This window comes from Rhinopithecus roxellana, chromosome 21, assembly GCF_007565055.1.
Source record: "Rhinopithecus roxellana isolate Shanxi Qingling chromosome 21, ASM756505v1, whole genome shotgun sequence".
In the NCBI taxonomy this organism is placed as follows: domain Eukaryota; kingdom Metazoa; phylum Chordata; class Mammalia; order Primates; family Cercopithecidae; genus Rhinopithecus; species Rhinopithecus roxellana.
In genome coordinates this window covers 66,127,672-66,146,400 of record NC_044569.1, presented here as the reverse complement: position 1 = coordinate 66,146,400, position 18,729 = coordinate 66,127,672, and the positions used below count along the sequence as shown (strand labels likewise).

The 18,729-nt window shown below is 42.8% G+C and overlaps 1 protein-coding gene across 5 annotated transcripts in view; it reads left to right on the top strand.

Moving 5' to 3' along the window:
* Positions 1-18,729, top strand: part of RNF152 (ring finger protein 152) — a 90,115-nt gene that overhangs the window by 35,157 nt on the left and 36,229 nt on the right. The window contains exon 1 of one of the 5 annotated variants that reach the window (XM_030926102.1): positions 6,748-6,892. The exons of the other annotated variants lie outside the window; for them this stretch is intronic. The gene's annotated coding sequence lies outside the window, so the exon portion shown is untranslated. Of the gene's footprint in view, positions 1-6,747; positions 6,893-18,729 lie in introns of those variants that run through there. 5 annotated transcript variants of the gene reach the window in all.

The following is an 18,729-nucleotide window of genomic DNA, read 5'->3' as shown; positions in this document are numbered from 1 at the left end:
GCAGTGCCTTCTGGATACCTTCTGAACCTCTTGCCTGGGGCATTTTACAGTTAACTTAAAAAAAAAAAAAAAGGAGTACACTCTCAAATAATGATAAAAGTATAGTACAATAAATGCAGAAACCAGTAGCATAGTTGTTAATTATCATTATCAAGTATTATGTACTCTACATGATTGTGTGTGCTAGACTTTTATGCAACCGGCAGCACGGTAGGTTTCTTTACACCAGCCTCACCATCAACATGTGAGTAATGCATTGCAATGCAACGATGCTCTGATGGCTGTATCACCAGGCAATAGGAAATTCCAGCTCCATTGTAATCTTATGGGACCAGCATCTTCTATGTGGTCTGTTATTGACCGAAACATTATGTGGTACATGACTGCATTTTCTCTTTGCTATTTGGTGCTGCTTCTAAATTGGGAGGGTTTTATGATTTCTCAGTTGCTTGCTTCCCCCTTATATGAGTTTTCTAGGGCTGCCTTAAAGTAGGTGGCTTCAAACAACAGAAACTCTGTCACAGTTTTGGAGGCTGGAAGTCCACAGGCATGGTGTCGGCAGGCCCATGCACTTCTGAGACCCATGGGGAGAACCCTTCCTCCCTTCCCTGGCTTCTCATACTATTGGCAGTGCTTGGTATTCCTGGCTTTTGGCTCCTGTCATCACATGGCTGTCTCTCCTTGTGAGTCTTTTCTGTATTGAAGGACACTAGTCACATTGGATTAAGGGCTAACCCTACTCCAGTATGACCTCATCTTAACTAATGACATCTGCAGTGACCCAATTTCCAAATAAGACTACATTCTGAGATATTGGGGGTCAGGATTTCTTTCCTTTTTTTTTCTTTGAGACGGAGTCTCTGTTGTCTAGGCTGGAGTGCAGTAGTGTAATCTTGGCTCACTGCAACCTCCACCTCCTGGATTCACGCCATTCTTCTGCCTCAACCTCCTGAGTAGCTGGGATCATAGGCGCCTGCCACCACACCTGGCTAATTTTTGTATATTTAGTAGAGATGGGATTTCACCATGTTGTCCAGTCTGGTGTTGAATTCCTGACCTCAAGTGATCTGCCCGCCTTGGCCTCCCAAACTGCTAGGATTGCAGGCATGAGCCACCGTGCCCGGCTTAGGTGTCAGGATTTCAACATCTCTTTTTGGGAGATACAACTCAGCCCATTCCCCTGCCCCACACAGGTGGGTGATGCTCCTTTGCTCTGCAGCCTCCAGGCCCTTCTTTGAGGGCAGCATCTCCTGCTCTGCATGGGAATGAAGCTCCCCAACTCTCCAGAACGCTTAGCCTCGCAATTATGTCTCTGACGCATGTGTTGGGAGCCTGGGAACACTGTGTGAAAGAGACGTGACGTTTCTGAAGCACGTCAGGTTTGAATTTGCACCGCAATAGAGCATGCCCTCTCATGCTCTGTTACCTATTTCACTGCAGTCAACTAAGCCTGAAACCGAGGGCCTTTGATGGTACCAGTGGGAAGGACAAAAGTCCTTCCAGTTTTATTTGAAACAATTGGTGTGGTCAGAAGTACCGAGGTGGGAATTTGAGCAAGTGCGTACTCATCCCAGTCTGTGGGGTGGAACAAGTGCACAGTGGCATCTGAATGGTGGTGATGACTTGTAGGCAGCCACCAGCCCTCATCTGTAATAGGGGGTCATGGCTGAGGGACATCAGATGGGCCCATGTGGGTTAGAAAGGGCTTCCTTCACCCTCCTGTAATTAGATATTGACATCACCCAGTGCGTAAGAAACATGGAGTTTCCCCAAATATGATTTATACAGTAAGAACAAAGCCAGGGGACCCCAAATTTAGTTTTTGTTTTGTCTCAGGCTTGCTGACCGAACTTAAGCACATTTCCTATTAAAACGGGATCTCCGTTTTTGTGAAAATAGTGAAATTTGCTGCATCATGATGTCTGCAAGGCAATTAATAGGTTGCTGAATGCAAACTTCTGGCAGACCTCAAGTAAATAGCCAGGGGTGATGATGAGGATGGCCATTCTCCAGCTTCGTCTCCATGGAATACAGAAGTTTTAGGCTGGGACACAGGATTTCAGTAAGAACAAGGCCGACTAGGAATGGGTACTGGGGGAAGTGGAGGGGCTGCAGTAGAGTTGGGGGCCTGGGGCATCCTTCAGGGTGATGGGTTGGGATGTGAAATCTAGGGAGAAGGTATTGGGGAAATATTTCTAGAGGTGGCTGTATCTCAGGGGCAGATTCCTCATCTAGGGTTTATGGTTGCAGGGGAGATAGGTCCAGAGAGCGTGGGGGAGGGAAGGGCTGGCAGGAATCTAACAAGTGGCTGGATCTCAGGGGCGGATTCCTCATCCTAGGGGATACAGTTGCAGGGGAGATAGGTCCAGAGGGCTTGGGGGAGGGAGGGGCTGGCAGGAATCTAACAAGTGTCAGGTTCAAAGAGCTAAGGAATCGAGAAAGCACTCAATGTCACAGAGCTCTGGGCAGGAGGTCACAGCCAAGCCCACAGTCAGCGGGACCTGGGTGGAGTCCCAGAGAGTTATACCAAACTACCTAAATGTCCCTACTAAGTTTAGGGCTGGTCCTGGAAATTGGGGTAGAGGGTTTGCATGTGACTGCAGAGGGGGATTTCAGAAAGACAGACAATTGCCTTTTTCAGTCTCTGCTGGGGTGGCTCTGCTTCATTTATTTAATAGATTATAGCAGAGGAGACCCAAACATAAAGCTAAACCCATCCCCACTACCTCAGATTGACTAGAGTTGTTTTTTGCTCCTGCTGTTATTGTTTTAGTTGTCTGATTATTTATATAATCACAAGGCAAATGTGTTATTTTGGAAAATGCTCTTGAATGTAGATGTTTATACACTTCCATGACAAATTTACTTTAAATGACTATTGATTAACAGGACTGAGGCTGAAAGGTGTTTTGTGATAGGCTATTATCCGAAACTAGAATGAACAAAGGCCCGTAGTTTCTTTTTTTAATTATTATTTATTTATTTATTTTTATTACTGGTGAGTCCCCGGAGGATATGGAACTTGTGGGGTCATTTGCTACTTCTGTGCCCCTGTATTGTTTGAACACGGCCATGAGATGGAAGGTGTGGTCATTTAAAGGAAGTAACAGTGGGTTTGAAGAAAAATTATAGCAATAACGACAGACTGTGGGGAACATTCTCTTGCCTATTGCTGTTTGAAGAGAAAAAGCCATTTTTATGGCTTTTGAAAATTTGCTTCATTCTGCCAGGATTCAAACTAGACTATTCTGAGGCCCTAAAGGTTCTAAAGCAATTCCCAGGCAAAATAGTTGGCAGCTTTTAGTATAAAAATTATTTCAGTTTCACCATGAAAATAAAATCATGTGGACACAGTGCGTGGTTCCCAGAGCAGGTATTGAAGATCTAGGCTTTTGACATGAATTGACTTTGGACAAATCATTTAATTGCCTTAAGTGCCAGTTTTCTCATCTGCAAGATAGAAAAGTGTCTGCACTTTCTCCCTGTTACAGTGTTGGGGGTAATGGAGACAGAGCTTGAACCCTGACATGTAATGCAAATCAGGGTAGGAATTATCAGCACAAAGTAAAAAGTGAGATTCCGCTCTTTTATGCCTGTTCCCCTGCCTATATTTTAATTATATTCACTCTAGAGTTTTGATTGAATAATGCTGGTTTCTCCTTGTTTTACTACTTAATTAATTTAAAATGTTGCCCTGGGTAATAGCTCTGTATCTAAATGAGGGCTCTTAGAAGAGGAAGGATTGTGTGTACAGATGCTTGTAAATAATGCTTAGGTGACACTATTGTGATAATTATAGCTTTTTGAAGATGAGCTTTATAGCTAGTCCTCAATTTTCCTGTCTCTTTTTTCCTGGGCTCTCCCACTTCAGGGAGCACATTTGTTACATAGAGCTAGCTGTTCGGGGAACTGAATCCCAAGAGACGTCAGCAGCTCTGTGAATCCACTTTTCATTTTCTGTGCCTAACTTTGCAAATCCTCAGAAGTACAGAAGATTGCTCAACCAGCCCTCCCCAAACTCCTCACCTCTATTAAGGATGTGGAATGAGTCAGGACAGCAGAAAGAAGGGGTATCAAATCTCCTAAACACTCCAGTTTTCAACTCCCAGGAATAGCCATCCCTGGATCCAAGAGACCTAGAAGTGATGCTGGGTCCTTGGTAGCTAGAAGGGTCCTAGCTATGATCCTTTATGTGGGATTTACATCTCATGACTGTCTTCCCACCCCCTCCCATCCTTTCTGTGCCTGTACTCAGGGGACCCTGAGTGCTAGAGCTGGCATGAAAGAAATAGGCGCTGTGGCAGATAAGTCCCCAACAGGCATCTTCGAAATTAACTCTTGGGACCCCCAGCCTTGTAGTGTTCCCAGGAGAGGAACCCATTGTGTATTTCCCCGTGTCGTTTTCCAGCTTATGTGTCTTCTCCAGCATTTAGTTTTCAAGAGTCTTCGACATTGAATCGCTTTACTCACCAACTCAATTAGAATCTCATTTCAGATAGAAATCAGTCAGTGAATTTTGTTAATGGATCTTTTGGAAGCTTTTAGAGTCAGAATTGGAAAAGACCTTGGAAGGTCATCTCATCCAGCCCTCTCCCCTTGCAGATGAGAACCCTGACACCCAAAGAAATCATGTGACTAGGCTAGTGAGTTAGTGTCAGAGTGGGGACTAGAACCCAGGGTTCTTTAAGTACCTCATTGTAGGGAAACATGGCGTGGTCATATTAAAGTATGTGGAGTAGTGAATACTTAGCAGGTGTACTCTCTTTCAGTTTACTTAGTTTATTTTTGATGCTATTGTCACGGGATCCTTGGGGAGTCGCTTCGCCAACCGGAAACCTCTGTGGGCAACGGCACCTTCTGCCTGACTATTGCTCGTGCCTGCTGGGCTCATTCTGCCCACTTGGCCTGGCGAGCTGCGCTCAGTTCATGCTACTGGCCCAGATCCCACACCTGCCAAGGATAAGCCAGGCATGGAGTGATGAGATTGTATGGTGAGCAAGTGTGGGGTCCAGCCACTGTGCGCAGCCAGGCACACCCGGGGCTGCGGTGGGGCAGGCAGCTCCAGGCTCTGGCACAGGTGCTGGCTCCTTGCGAGGCTGCAGCTGCACCATATGTACTGCGCATGCCTTCCACTGCAGGCACCCATATCTGGACGAGAACGCAGTGGCACCCAGAAGGTTGGAGATGCCAGGAACCACAGAGCCCCAAAGAGGGTGTCACAGCCCTGGCTCGGGGAGCCCCTAAGTCTGGGCTATGGAGTGCACAGTCCTGGCTGCGCCTCCCCCACTACAGCTGGCGTCCCTGCAGTGGCTGCTCCAGACAGGCCACTTCTGCCATCACTATGATATCATCAAAATAATGAATTACATGAACCAGAACTTCCTAATTTTATTAAACTTTTAAGGTTGACTCCTAGTAAACCAGAATTCTCTTACAATGACATCCTTATTGAAAGGCTTTACAAAATGCATTGTTTTAGTTTTCTGAATTAGTGACCACAATTGACTCTTAGATATTGGGGAATCTTGCTGTCCTTCAAATCATTCCTCCCCCTGGTTATAATTGTGTAAGATGATAGCTTCAGAACATGGCTTTGGCGTGAACACAAGTCAGCAGCTCCCTCTCCCCACCACCATTAGCTTATTTAAAATATAATATTTAGGTTGTTTGAATTCTTCCACACGACCTTTAAAAGCCCTGTTGCTGGTATTTTATAGTATTTGAGACAGTCTATGAGTTATCTGGAGTTCAGGAAAGTCATGTAACTTGCTGCTATTATACCAGTTGCATTTTGATGTGACATTGATTTTTTTCCACCCGCTATTTTCAAGTCAGGTCGAACACAGACATAGGCGAAATATAAGCCTGGCAGCGAGCTTTGCTTGGCTTGTTTACTTCTCTCGTTGGTAAAGTGGCCATGATTCAGCACTGGGTTCTTTTCTACCTGATGTGCTAGTGGAAGGAGAGAGAGAGGAAATTCCAGGTTACCAATAGCAGTATGACCATCATAGTAGAAAACTGAAAATTGTAGTCACTACCTTCTGATTACCCCAGCTAAAATATAGCCCATTCAAAAAATGACTAAATGAGGCTCCAGATACCACCTTCCAGCCCTCTTTAATTCCCTCAGTTGAGAAAGAGGAAGAGGGGAAGAAGCTATGGAAAATCATTGAGAGGATGGTTTCCTGTGTAATTTTGAATAGATTGTGTTGAACATGGAAAACACTGGTGTTACCTATTGTGCATTTCCTTCAAGGCTGTTGCTGTGTGGATGTCTTAGCAAATTCAGATTATTTTGCACTCTCAAAACTGAAAGCTTACTTTTTACCCCCATATACTTTCTTGCATGACCAGTCTCTTAGATTGTTGTGACATTGTAGTCTGCATAATGAATTCCTGCCTTGGTGGGCTTTCTGGTTCCTTTGAACCTTAGGGAAAGGCTTGGTTAGTTTTCATTTGGTATGCATTGGCTGAGAAGCAGAGATAACTGAGGGAAAGTAAAAACCCTTCTTGTTAACTGTATAGTGGAAGCTTGGAAAATAAAAAAATATTGCAAACATCACTTTATCACAGGGAGTCAATAAGCAGTGGCAGAAAGAAAGTATGGCTTGGAATTACAAGATTAGGTATCAGCTTGGACCATTTCCATGTGTGGACCTAGGCAAGTCATGCGATCCTGAGCCTGAGTTTTCTCAGTTGAAAAATGGGCAGGTTCACAGGGAGGATGGGCACAACAGGGGTGGCGATATTTGCCTTACTCTGTGGTGAATAACGGACCCCAGAGAAGTCCTTGTCCTCATCCTTGGAACCTCATCCTTGGAACTTGTGAATATGTTACCTTACATGGCAAAAGGGACTTCAAGGAAGTGATTAGGTTAAGGATCTTGAAATGGTGAGTTTATCTTGAAATATCTGGTTGAGCCCAATCTAATCACAGGGGTTTTTATGAAAAAGAGGTAGAAGAGTCAGAGTTAGTAGAGGAGATACAGTGACAGAACAAGAGTAAGGCAGGGAAAGGGCTTGTGAGCTGGGGAACGCGGGCAGCCACTGGCAGCTAAAAAAGGCAAGGAACTGGCTGGGTGCGGTGGCTCAGCTTGTAATCCCAGCACTTTAGGAGGCCGAGGCAGGCGGATCTTCTGAGGTCAGGAGTTCAAGACCAGCCTGGCCAACATAGTGAAACCCTGTCTCTACTAAAAATATAAAATATTAGCTGAGTGTGGTGGCATGTGCCTGTAGTCCCAGCTACTCAGGAGGCTGAGGAAGGAGAATTGCTTGACCCTGGGAGGCAGAGGTTGCGATGAGCTGTGATTGCGCCATTATACTCCAGCCTGGGCAACAAGAGCAAAACTCCGTCTCCAAAAAAAAAAAAAAAAAAAAAAAAAAGACAAGGAACCAGATTCTCCCTTTAGAGCCCCCCAGAAAGAACCAGCTCTGCCAACACCTTCGCTTTAGCACGAGGAGACCAATTCAGACATCTGGGCTCCAGACCTGTAAGATAATCAATTCATGTTCCTTTAAGCTGCTAAGTTTGTGGTAATTTGTTACAGTGGCAATAGGAAACTAATAAACTAGCCTATGCCAGTTCTTGTAGTGGTTATATGTGATGTTGTATCTTATATATTTATACATTTCAAAGTGCTACATAGATGTTACCACTTTTTAAATGGATCTTTTTATATTCATCTAGATTTCCAGGTTGTGATTAGAATGAGTCAGGAAGACCAGGAGAACAATAAAAAGGGCTTCTTAATTAGGCAGTGAACAGATTGTCTCTGAAAATGTTAAACCCATGTTATTGAATGCTTCTTCATTGTGAAATTATTCATGGCCATTAGTACCTGTGAGGCACTTTTTAGGGGAGCAGGCAGGTGTGTGCCTCACTTTCTGTAGCTGTGGATCTCAACCTTGTAAGCTCAGTGGAGTCATCTGGAGAACTTTTAAAAGTCCTGATGTCCAGGCAGCACCCCCAAGACAATTGAATCAGAACCTCAGGAAGTCAAACCACAACAATGGAATTTTTTAAATCTCTCTAGGTGATGGAAGTGTGCAGCTAAGTTTGCAGAGGTATTGTGTTTGCTGAATAAGATTATAAATCAGTTTCTCTTTGAAGACTGACAATCTAGATGTTCTTTTGAGTTTTGGGGGAAGTGGGTGGTCTGTTGAGGACTCTGTCTTATATCTTTCAATGATATATACAGTGAGCGATGACGTAATTGTGGCAGGAAATACAAAAGTATTTGTTACCTAACACTCTTGAGTATGTTCAGCACACAGATTGGTATGTCCTGGTGGCAAACACATTTTTAATCAGCCAACATTTTTCTCTTCTTGTTGCCCAGAGGTTTTTTAAAAAGCAGTAGTGAGGGGAAAAAAGGAAGATGTCTAGGTCTTTTCCTCAAATGGGCTAGTCCCTTGAGACTTGAGGAATATTGTTTTTACTTCTGTCTTATGTCCTTATGTTTCCAGTTTGGAGGAGAAATAATCATATTGGAATGTTTTCCTTTGGAACCACTGTTTCTAGAAGCCACGGTTTTTGAAAATTACCATTGCTGCTGGCCTCATCATATTCCTGGGTGTTTTGAGAGCAGATGTGCCCCCTGGCTGGCCCTGGGCTGCCTGTCACTGAGAGCGCCCTGGCCTTTGACAGTAGGTGATGTCATTTGCCTTTTATATGTCACAGGGAGGATATTATAGATAAAATTGTTTTAATAAGCCACAAGGTGCTCTGCAGATGTCGTTGTTATATTTTCAATGAGACTTCCAGGTTGAGGTTGGAAAGATGATAGAAAGCCTGTAGAATAAGTTTATTATATTCATGTACTGCTGTATAAGAACAGATGGGGATTGTTATTTTCTAGTATCCTGTGGTATTAACCAAGTAGAGGCTCTAGTGCCATGTAACTTCTTACTGGTTATTTAAGCAATTGAGTTTAATTTTCTCAACTATAAGTGGAAACATTAATGCTTGGCTTTTTTAAGGTTGCCCTGGGTGAACTTGGGTGTCCAGACAGTCTGGATTGTATTGTCTCAGTTTAACCCTTGGCTCTGAAACTTACTGTCTGGGGGATACTCAGGTCGTTACTTCACTTATATGTACCTCCATTTCCTCTTCTGTAGAAAATGGATAAATAAGATCCCCTCCCATAGGGCTGTCGTAAGGAAGAGATAAGGCACGGAGAAAACTGGGCACAGTTCCTGAGTGTCTCACTGTAGCCTCACCCCTGAAGCTGGGGCAGCTCAGGCACTTGCGTGTTTTCTCCTCTTTTCCTTCCTCCCTCCTCTCTTCAGTAAGCATTTATTGGACACCTACTACTGGTAGAAATATGGTATAGATGCAGTGTTTATGCAAAGTAGACACCCTTGTGAAGGACTTCAGTGATTTAAAGTTTGATTTAAAAAATGAAAATAAAAAAATAAAGTTTGATTTAAAATATTGACACAAAGTAGTGATGGGAGGGAGGGATGGGGTGAGTACAGCCTGTCTGTTTCTAATGGGTCAGAAAGATAAGACCTCAGAAGGTTTATTTGCACCGACCAGTGTCAGATCATAAGTCTTTTTTGTTTTGTTTTGTTTTTAATCATTGTGTATATCAGCAGATGGTCTTGAGGACCAAGCAGAGAGAGGTTGCTGGCTGATGCACCGGGTGGTAGGTACCCTGGGGAGTGGCCGTGATTCTCTGATTTGATTGGCTACACAGCCAATCATGTATCAAAGCAAACATGGTGATTGGGCATTTCCATGTGCCCAGAGCTTCACTAGCCACTCAGGGGTGCAAGCTGTCTGCCTGGCTGGAGCTTCCTGAGTATCTGCACACCTCACAGCCTAAGGGTGAGGTGCTCAGGGGGAGGATGCAAGGTAGGAGGTGAGTAAGCTCTCATCAGTTCCATGAGCTCAAAGAAGTGGTTTGGATAAACCATAAAACTGTCTATATTTTAACCTCCCTGTTTTTAGAGTAGCATTCACATACAGGTTTACTTTGTTGTCCTGAATTTATATCTTTTTCATAGCAAACAGTCCAAACTGAAATCCTCCTTTTTCCAAGATTCCCTTAGTAAATATTTATTGTGCTCTAATCAAGTATATGGAGCTTGAGTCTGCCTCTCAGTAACTTGAAATTTATTAGTGATTAGAACTGTTAACCAAGTTTGATGGTGATCATAATCACAATGTGTTATTTTTAACTCTGCTTTTCAAGAGTAGAAAAGAATTATTTCAAGGGTATAGAATAATTCTAGCAAATGCTCAAAGAAATTTTGTTCTGTCACCAATTTCACTTAAAAACCACATATGAAAAATGACAGGATTGTAATAATGATAATGATTGCATTCTGCATTCAAGGAGTTATTCTGTGCCAGGTAATATGTCAAGGGCTTTGCACACATTTCTCATTTTATCAGCCAGAAACTGTATGAGGTCGTGCTTTCTTAGTGTTCACGTTTTACTGACAAGGGGCATTGAGGAATAACAAGGTTAGATAACGTGCCCACGTTCAAAAGAGCTTCTCAGTGGAAGGCCTTCCATTTGATTTCATACTCATGTGTGCTTTCAACACTACTGTATTATTGCCTTGGGTAGAATCCACAGTTAGGTGGTTGAGAGAGAAGAAGCTCTAAAAGAGAGAGGAAGAAAATATTGGCTAATTCACCCCAATATGTCCCTGCCAGGTTTGGATGAAGAGGAACCATATTTAGACATCTTAGAGATACTCAGTAAGCACTGAGAAAGAGAATTGCCTCAGGTCACACAGTACTTGATAGAACTTAACCCAGAAGCCAGGTGCTCCTCAGACTCATTTGATGATGTCAGGGCATGGTGGCTCAAACCTGTAGTCCCAGCAGTTTGGGAGTCTGAGGCAGAGAATTGTTTGAGGCTAGGAGTTCAAGACCAGCCTGGACAACATAGTGAGACACCTTCTCTTAAAAAAACCCAAGCCAAACCAAAACAACAACAGCAACAACACTCATTCAATGAGGATTCAGTCCACACAATTGCATGCTTTCAAACTAATTGATAGAGGAGAGATCCATTTTGTTTTGGATAATCTAAAACCATAGTTTTAAGAACTTTCCATTTGAGTTAAATTTTGAAATTTCTTTCTGCATATTTTGGAACACTGCATAGGGTTGGCATCAGCTCAGTGGCACTTTGGGTAGGTTACTTCAACCCCCTTCGTATGGCTGCTGGGAGGAAGAGGCGCTAATGACACCTAAAGCTTTGTAGGTATTGGTTGTAATTGCTCAGGGATTGGCCACTTATGATACTTTTGACATAATTTTAGAAAAGGGAACCAAGTTCTCAAACGTAATTATGGGTCCAGGGAAATTCCTCAGGGTTAACTTCAAGGTAGCAAAAATGTAGATTTTCTAAAAAGGAAAATTTCTGGCCATGCCACAGAGTGATTGGGTCTTGGTTTTTATGTGTTATGTACTGGAGACCATTTGCCCCAGACAAAGGGTTTAGTACTCAGGTTATGAGCTGGTAAAGCCCCGCAGGGCAGTACTCCCCCGATTCTCCACCCATCTCCCCTCAGTGGAGTGAGAGAGAGGAGGCAGGGAGTCAGTCATAGCAGGGGTTGACACAGACTTGGCTCCCAAATCCCAGGGGATTCACAGCTGACAATGATGGGAAAGTAAGGAATGATCGAAGGCCCCCTCCAGGCTCCCCTTCCCTGTTCTTCCCTGGGCTGGTGTAGAGTCCAGGATCTCCATGGGCTATTGGTTTGTGCTGGAGATTCTGCATCCCTGTGGATCATTCTCCAGTCTTGAGACCTCTGTGGGCTGTGTCCTGGTTCTCCTGCCCTCTGGCTTCAAGTTGGGTTAGGCCACTGGCAGGAGACTGAAAGACAGGCTGGAGAATTCTGAGTACTTTCCTCCTCCCTGCCTGAGCCCCTTATTCCCATCTGTACATCATCTCCTGCCCGGCAGGCCTCTTCCATGGCTCCAAACTTTCAATGCTTCTGGTGACAGCTGCTGTCTTGCCCCCTCCACTCTGAGGTCAATAGGGGCTTTCCACAGGTGCTGGTCTCTGGGGGCCTTGTAGAACCATTAACCCTGCATAGACCTACACACAGTTCCTTCCAAAGCCTCTCCACAAATACTACTTAGGAAGGTAACTGTGTTAGGCTTAGCCCACATACAGTCTGGGGGGCTGTGTGTAGAAAGCATACGGATGTTGCTTGCTATTCTCTTACTGACTTCTGATATTATCTGGGGGAAGGTGATGGTAGCAGGGTGGTATTGATTTTTTTTTTCTTTGACTATATTTGACATATAAACTTAGAACTTCTCTTTTAGGCTATGGAATCATTCAAAAATGTGGCATAATTACTAATGGTTAGAAAAATTGTGGAAGCACTGATATCTTGCAAAAATATTGAGAAAGCTAGAAAACTTTAGTTGTTGTGGTGGGTCAGAGAGAGAGGGAGAGGGAGAGACAGGGCAGAGTTAGTTAGAGCCTGCTCTTCCTGCTACTTCATAGGGTTTTACTTAGCTGATATGAGAGGAGCCCAGAGGCACTTTTAAAATCAGGTGTCTACTGTGTGCCAGGCACAGTTCAAGATGCTGGGAACGCAGCCCCAAATGAAATACACAGGGGGCTTATGTTCTGGGGAGATAGTGGGCGACTCCAAGTAAAATCAGATGGGTAGATTACATAAGGTGTTAGAAGATGATCCGTATCTGGAGAAATATAATCACAGAAAGGGAAGCGTGAGTGTTGTGAGAGTTTGCAATGTGTGAAAAGGCAGTCAAGGAAGACCTTCTGAAGAAAGTGGTATTTGAGCTCATACTTCAAGGAGGTGAAAAGGAAAAATACATCAGCATTTAAGAGAAGAGATTCCAAGCAGAGGGAAGAATAGGTAGGAAGGCCAGGCCATTGACTGAAGGGGAGGACTGTGGGTAGAGCAGGTTTGGGAAGTGGATGGGAGGGAGACCAGGAATTCCATTTTGGAAATACTAGCTTTGAGACACCTGTGAGAAACCCAAGGAGTGATCTCAAACGCATGACTGTTGTCGATGTTTAGTAGTTTTAAGTTTCAAATTGTATCACCTTTGGTGGCTTGCTTTCTCTGAGGTGTGTTTTAAGAAACATAAATGTGTACGCCATGGTTTCGGTAGTGATTTTGAGAGTAAGCCTGGGGCAGAATATGCAATGCCTGTATCCTCCCTTGATAGGAAAACCACCTCTGCATAGTTAACAGATTTGAGGACACTTGCGGGAATTTTTTCTGAGCTGAGAGATTTTTGCCACTGTTTGACCAGCTCTTACTGTAACAATACCAAACCCTTTTTTAGAGCAGAGTTGTGTTTTATGGCATTATGCAATGACAGTTTCAAGTCGCCCACAAAAGCAGACCCCATGCAAATAGAAATAGCACATTTCTCAAAGCCCCAATTTGCTTGTGTGTTAAAGCTTTGCTGCCCTTTTAGATGTATTTTTGCTTTTAAATGTTACTCTGGTACTTCTTTTTGTGTGTGTTTTTCTCTCCACTTCTCTCTTTTTATTTATTTCTGAAAGTTCTGTTTTTTTGGTGGCAATGTTGCAGTTGCTCTGAATAGTGAGGTGAGACTAAGTACGGGGGAGGAGTACCAGTGTTGGCTGAACAGCTACTATGTGCACTTCTGGGCTGGATACCTTGCTACTTACCCCCATTTAATCCTCATAACAGTATTTTGATGGAGGTGTGATTGTCCCTGAGTTACAGATGAAGAAGCAGATACTCAGTAAGGTTAACTTGCATAAGGCTACATTACTAATTGGTGACAAGAGTTGAGACTCAAATCCAGACTAGTGGATTTCCAAGCTCCAGAGCTCAAGCAAAGCTTTCTCTGCAGGCGGTTCAGTGCTTCTAGATATCAGTGCATTGCATTGTCTGGCTTTCTTACTAATGAAGGTGAGGAGAGCAGTATTAATATTTCTATGTCTGGTGCTTCTTTCATAAATGTTTCTATGAATTTCCCAGAATGTACAGAACACCTGTCCGGTGCCAGGTGTTTGCTCAGTGTTGAGTTGGTGGCAGCAGGGACTCCTAGAGCTTCCACCCTAGCAAACATTTAGTAAGGAATCACTCAGGAGAAGAGTGTTGCGGGGAAAGGAAGGAGTAGGTGCTCAACGAGTGTGCCTCTGTGAGTTGGGGACCACTTTTCCCCTTACCTCAACCTGTAAGACAATGAATTGTCCAGGTCAGGGAGGTAGAGAAGAAACTCTTGGCAGCAGAAGCAACATGAACAGAGGCTCAATGTAGCGATGAGATTGAATGAGATGAGATTGCACAGGCACAGTGGATAGAGGGAGATGAGAAGGGGGCCTACTATTTGGTAATAAGTGACTGTGTGACTGTTGTACCTTTGACTTTTTATTACATGATACCATGGAAGCTCCCCAAAGATAGTTTTTTGGGATTGTTTTTTATTAAAAAAGAAAGAAAAGATTGAGGAAAAGGCAAGAACAAGAGAGAGTGATTGGGTCGAGAATTATGAAGTGTGTATCTTTGTCCTTTGAGGCTGGTATAAGAAAATACTGTAGACTGGTGGCTTATAACAACAGAAATTTCTTGCTCACAGTTCTGGAGGCTGGGAAGTCCAAGATCAAGGCAGATTTGGTGTCTTGTGAGAGCCCATTTTCTGGTTCATAAAGGGCATCTGCTGTGTCCTCACGTGGTGGAACGAGATAAGTGAGCTCCGTTGGACTTATTTTATAAGGGCACTAACCCCATTCAGGAGAGCTGAGTCCCCACGACCTAGTCACCCCCCCCCGCCCCCCACCCCCTCCCCCACAAAGCCCCACCTCTTAATACCTTCACATTGGTGATTAGGTTTCAACATATGCATTTTGGAGAGACACAAACATTGAGACTGTAGCAGTGTGCATTGACTAAATTTTTGAACAGGCTTATGGTCAGGTTCATCAAACAAAAGTGATTCCTGAGAGGAAGGTTTCAATGAGGAGTACTATTATTCAGACTGCCTCTGCTACGGGAGGTCAGTTCCTTGAAGAATGAAGATGGTGAGTGCATTATAGGGCAGTAATCTATAGCCTTGTTTTGGTGGAAAATTGACTTCACATAAACGCTTCAATGTCTTAAAGTACAAGTGTATCTACCATTTAAAAATGAAACATTATAAAAACTTTCCAAACCTGCTTTAAGGGAAGCAGCTGTTTTGACTATAAACTTCAAACTTCACCTGAATAGGAGAGAGATTGATGTTTTCCTAGCACAGAAGCTTCCAGGTGGCTGAGTAAGTTTGAGCTGGCGGCGGCCTGAGTGGTCTGCTCTGCGTGCCCAGCTGGCTGGGGCTGGTGTGTGGGCTTGGCAAGAGGTCTGGCACTCTGAGCAGACTTCATTGTTTAATGAGGTTTTATTTGAGATCCCTAGCATTGCTCTTCTTACATAGCACAGCCAAAACTGTCACCTCTACAAGTGAATAAGAAAATCGTCTTGGGTGGGTGCAGTGGCTCACGCCTATTATCCCATTGCTTTGGGAGGCTGACAGGGGAGGATAGCTTGAGCCCAGGAGTTTAAGGCTGCAATGAACTGTGATCAGGCCACTGCACTCCAGCCTGGGCAACAGAGTGAGATCCTGTCTGTAAAAACAAACAAAAAACCCTACCACCCACCAAAAAAATAAAATCATCTTAACCTCTGCACTTGTATAACAATCCTACAGTGGCACCAATGTTTTCAGCCCTCATGTCCACTTATGGCCCTCAGGAGGAACAGAAGGAATAAAATGAATGAAATAGGCTCTTTGTTAGTTGCCCTCCATAAATTGTTAATCACTGGGGCTAGTAGGTGAATAAATGCCTTTTTTTTTTTTTTTTTTTAACAAAGCCATTGTGAATATCTAAAGGTCATCAGAACCTTTTAAAACTAGGTTAAAATGCATTTTGCACCTTCCCTTGATAAATCAAGTTTCATCGCATCTTACTGCCCTCATTGGACATACAGGTTTTAAGCACATGTGACCTACCAACCCATGCTGTGGTTACGCTTATTCTCTCATAAACCCCAGTCATTGGGTAGACACAAGATGAATAATTTGTTGGCCTGTTTGTGCTAGTGATTTCAAAAAGGAAGCTTGGCTTTTAGATAAAAAAAAAATGCTACTGTAAATATTCTGCAGTCCTGAACATGTTTCTTACCCACAAACAATAATACCAACAAGCACATAAAACTCACCAGAGCCAGCGTGGCTTTTTCCACCAGATCGACATAATGGATGGTTTTCTTTTGCCAAGGTGAAGGATGGTGGTAAGGTATTGTTTTTATGATTTTCCAATAGTCTGTTACTCATAACTCCTCTCAAGTTTGTTGGTGTGAGATTTTATAAAAGATATTTGCTCATGAATTTGACTTTGGCTTTCATACAAAATGATTAGTATCATCTTTCTTTCTTTCTTTCTTTCTTTCTTTCTTTCTTTCTTTCTTTCTTTCTTTCTTTCTTTCTTTCTTTCTTTCTTTCTTTCTTTCTTTCTTTCTTTCTTTCTTTCTTTCTTTCCTTTCTTTCTTTCTCCCTCTCTCTCTCTTCCTCCCTCTCCCTCCCTCCCTCCCTCCCTTTTTTCTTTCTCTCTCTCCCTTTTTCTCTCTCTCTCTTTCTTTTCGCTCATTCTTCTTATCTGCTTATCTATTTATTTTTACTGTAGCAAAATACAAATAACATAAAATCGAGCATTTCAACCATTTTTAAGTATACAATTCAGTGGTGGTAAATACATTCACAATGTTGTACAACCATAACTTCCATCCATCTTCGTAACTCTTTTCATCTTGTAAAACTTAAACTCTATGTCCATTAAATAATAACTCCTCCTTCCCCATTCCCTGGCAGCCGTGATTCTATTAATTCTTTCTGTTTTTATAATTTTGACTACTCTAAGTACCTCATGTAAGTGGAATAATATAGTATTTGCTTTTTGTGACTGGCTGATTTCACTGAACATAATGTCCTCAAAATTCATCCATGTTGTAATGTGTCAGAATTTCCTGCTGTTTTAAGGCTGAATAATGTTCAATTGTATGGACATACCATATTTTGCTTTGCCATTCATCTGTCTATGGGCATTTGGGTATTTTCCCACATTTTAGCTGTTGTAAATAATGTTGCTACAAACATGGGTGTAGAAATACTCATCGAGACCCTGCTTTCAATTTTTTGGGGTAAATACTCAGAGGTGGAATTGTTAGATGATAGGTTGATTTTATTTTTAATTTTTGAGGAACTGCCATACTGTTTTAAAACAACAGTTATTGCTATAGATTTTTAAACAATAGCCAACAATCCTGAAGAATGTTAATATCTAATTTAGTGATGCTTAAGTTGAGAAACCAGTGAAACTGACTAGAAACACACCACTGACCATAGTCATTTCTAATGAGAGATGGCTATTCTGTAGGGTGTGCAGGAGTTGAAAAGAAAATAGTTTTCTCAGTCATTCAGCAACAGTTGTTCAGGTGCTCTTGGCACATACCTGGCATTCTAAAATCCTTCCCACAAAGCAGGTTATCAGATACCTGGCTAGCTCTGAACTTTAAAATGCAAGACACTTGGAAGGAAAACACATTTAAACCACTTCCATTCTGTAGAGTCAGGTTGCTGTGAATGGAGAGGTTACCAGAAAGAGTCATGAAACAGGATGATATGGTTTGGCTCTGTGCCTCCACCCAAATCTCATCTTGTAGCTCCCATAATTTCTCCATGTTGTGGGAGGGACCTGATAGGAGATGCTGGAATTATGGGGCTGTGTCTTTCCGTTGCTGTTCTTGTGATAGTGAATGGGTCTCCTGAGATCTGATGGTTTTAAAAATGGGAGTTTCTCTACACCAGCTCTCCCTTTGCCTGCTGCTATCCACATAAGATGTGACTTGCTCCTTCTTGCCTTCCACCATGATTGTGAGGCCTCCCCAGCCATGTGGAACTGTAAGTCCAATAAAACTCTTTCTTTTGTAAATTGCCCAGTCTCAGGTATGTCTTTATCAGCAGCACAAAAATAGACTAATACATGGGAAGAACAGAAACTCACTCATGAAGGTGCTCAATAGTCCAGCATTTGACTTTTTGCCATGAAGGAAAAGAAAGGCCAGAGAAGAGTCTCTTGCGGGTCCTAATTTTTGTGAAAACAAGTCTCCAGGGAAACAAAGCCCTTGTGACTACTGGCTTGGGTGTGACAGCTGCCAGCCTTGTTCCAGCAATGACAGGAGCCTCCAGAAGAGAAATGGGCCACTGGAGAACGCGAAAGAATGTGTTTTGCTTTTATGTCTGGTATGTGGTCAGCTGTCAATTAATAGAACTGTGCTGTGAGTTAGAAAACTAGGCCACAAAGGGGCTTTCAGGAAATGTTTATAATGTGGAATTATTCTGACACTCACTGTGATGGCTAGAAAATGGAACAATGGCGTGTTCATGACAAATTGTTCAGTAGGAAAAAATGTCATAAGCAGAATTGCTGGTTAAGAAAATAACAAAGTGAATATGATAAACTTGTGGTAAAAATACATGTGATCCCTTAATAAAACTCAGAGCTGAATTTAGTTTTGTGATTTGCTGTTAGATTCCTTGTGCTAGCTTTAAAGTGATACCTTTTAGTATAGCCCAGGGGTCAAATGCAACCCACCTCATGTTTTTGTAAATAAAGTTTTATTGGAACACAGTCATGTCCATTTGTTACATATCGTTAATGTCTGCTTTCTGTAACAGTGGTAGAGTTGAGAAGTTGTAACAGATGCTATGTG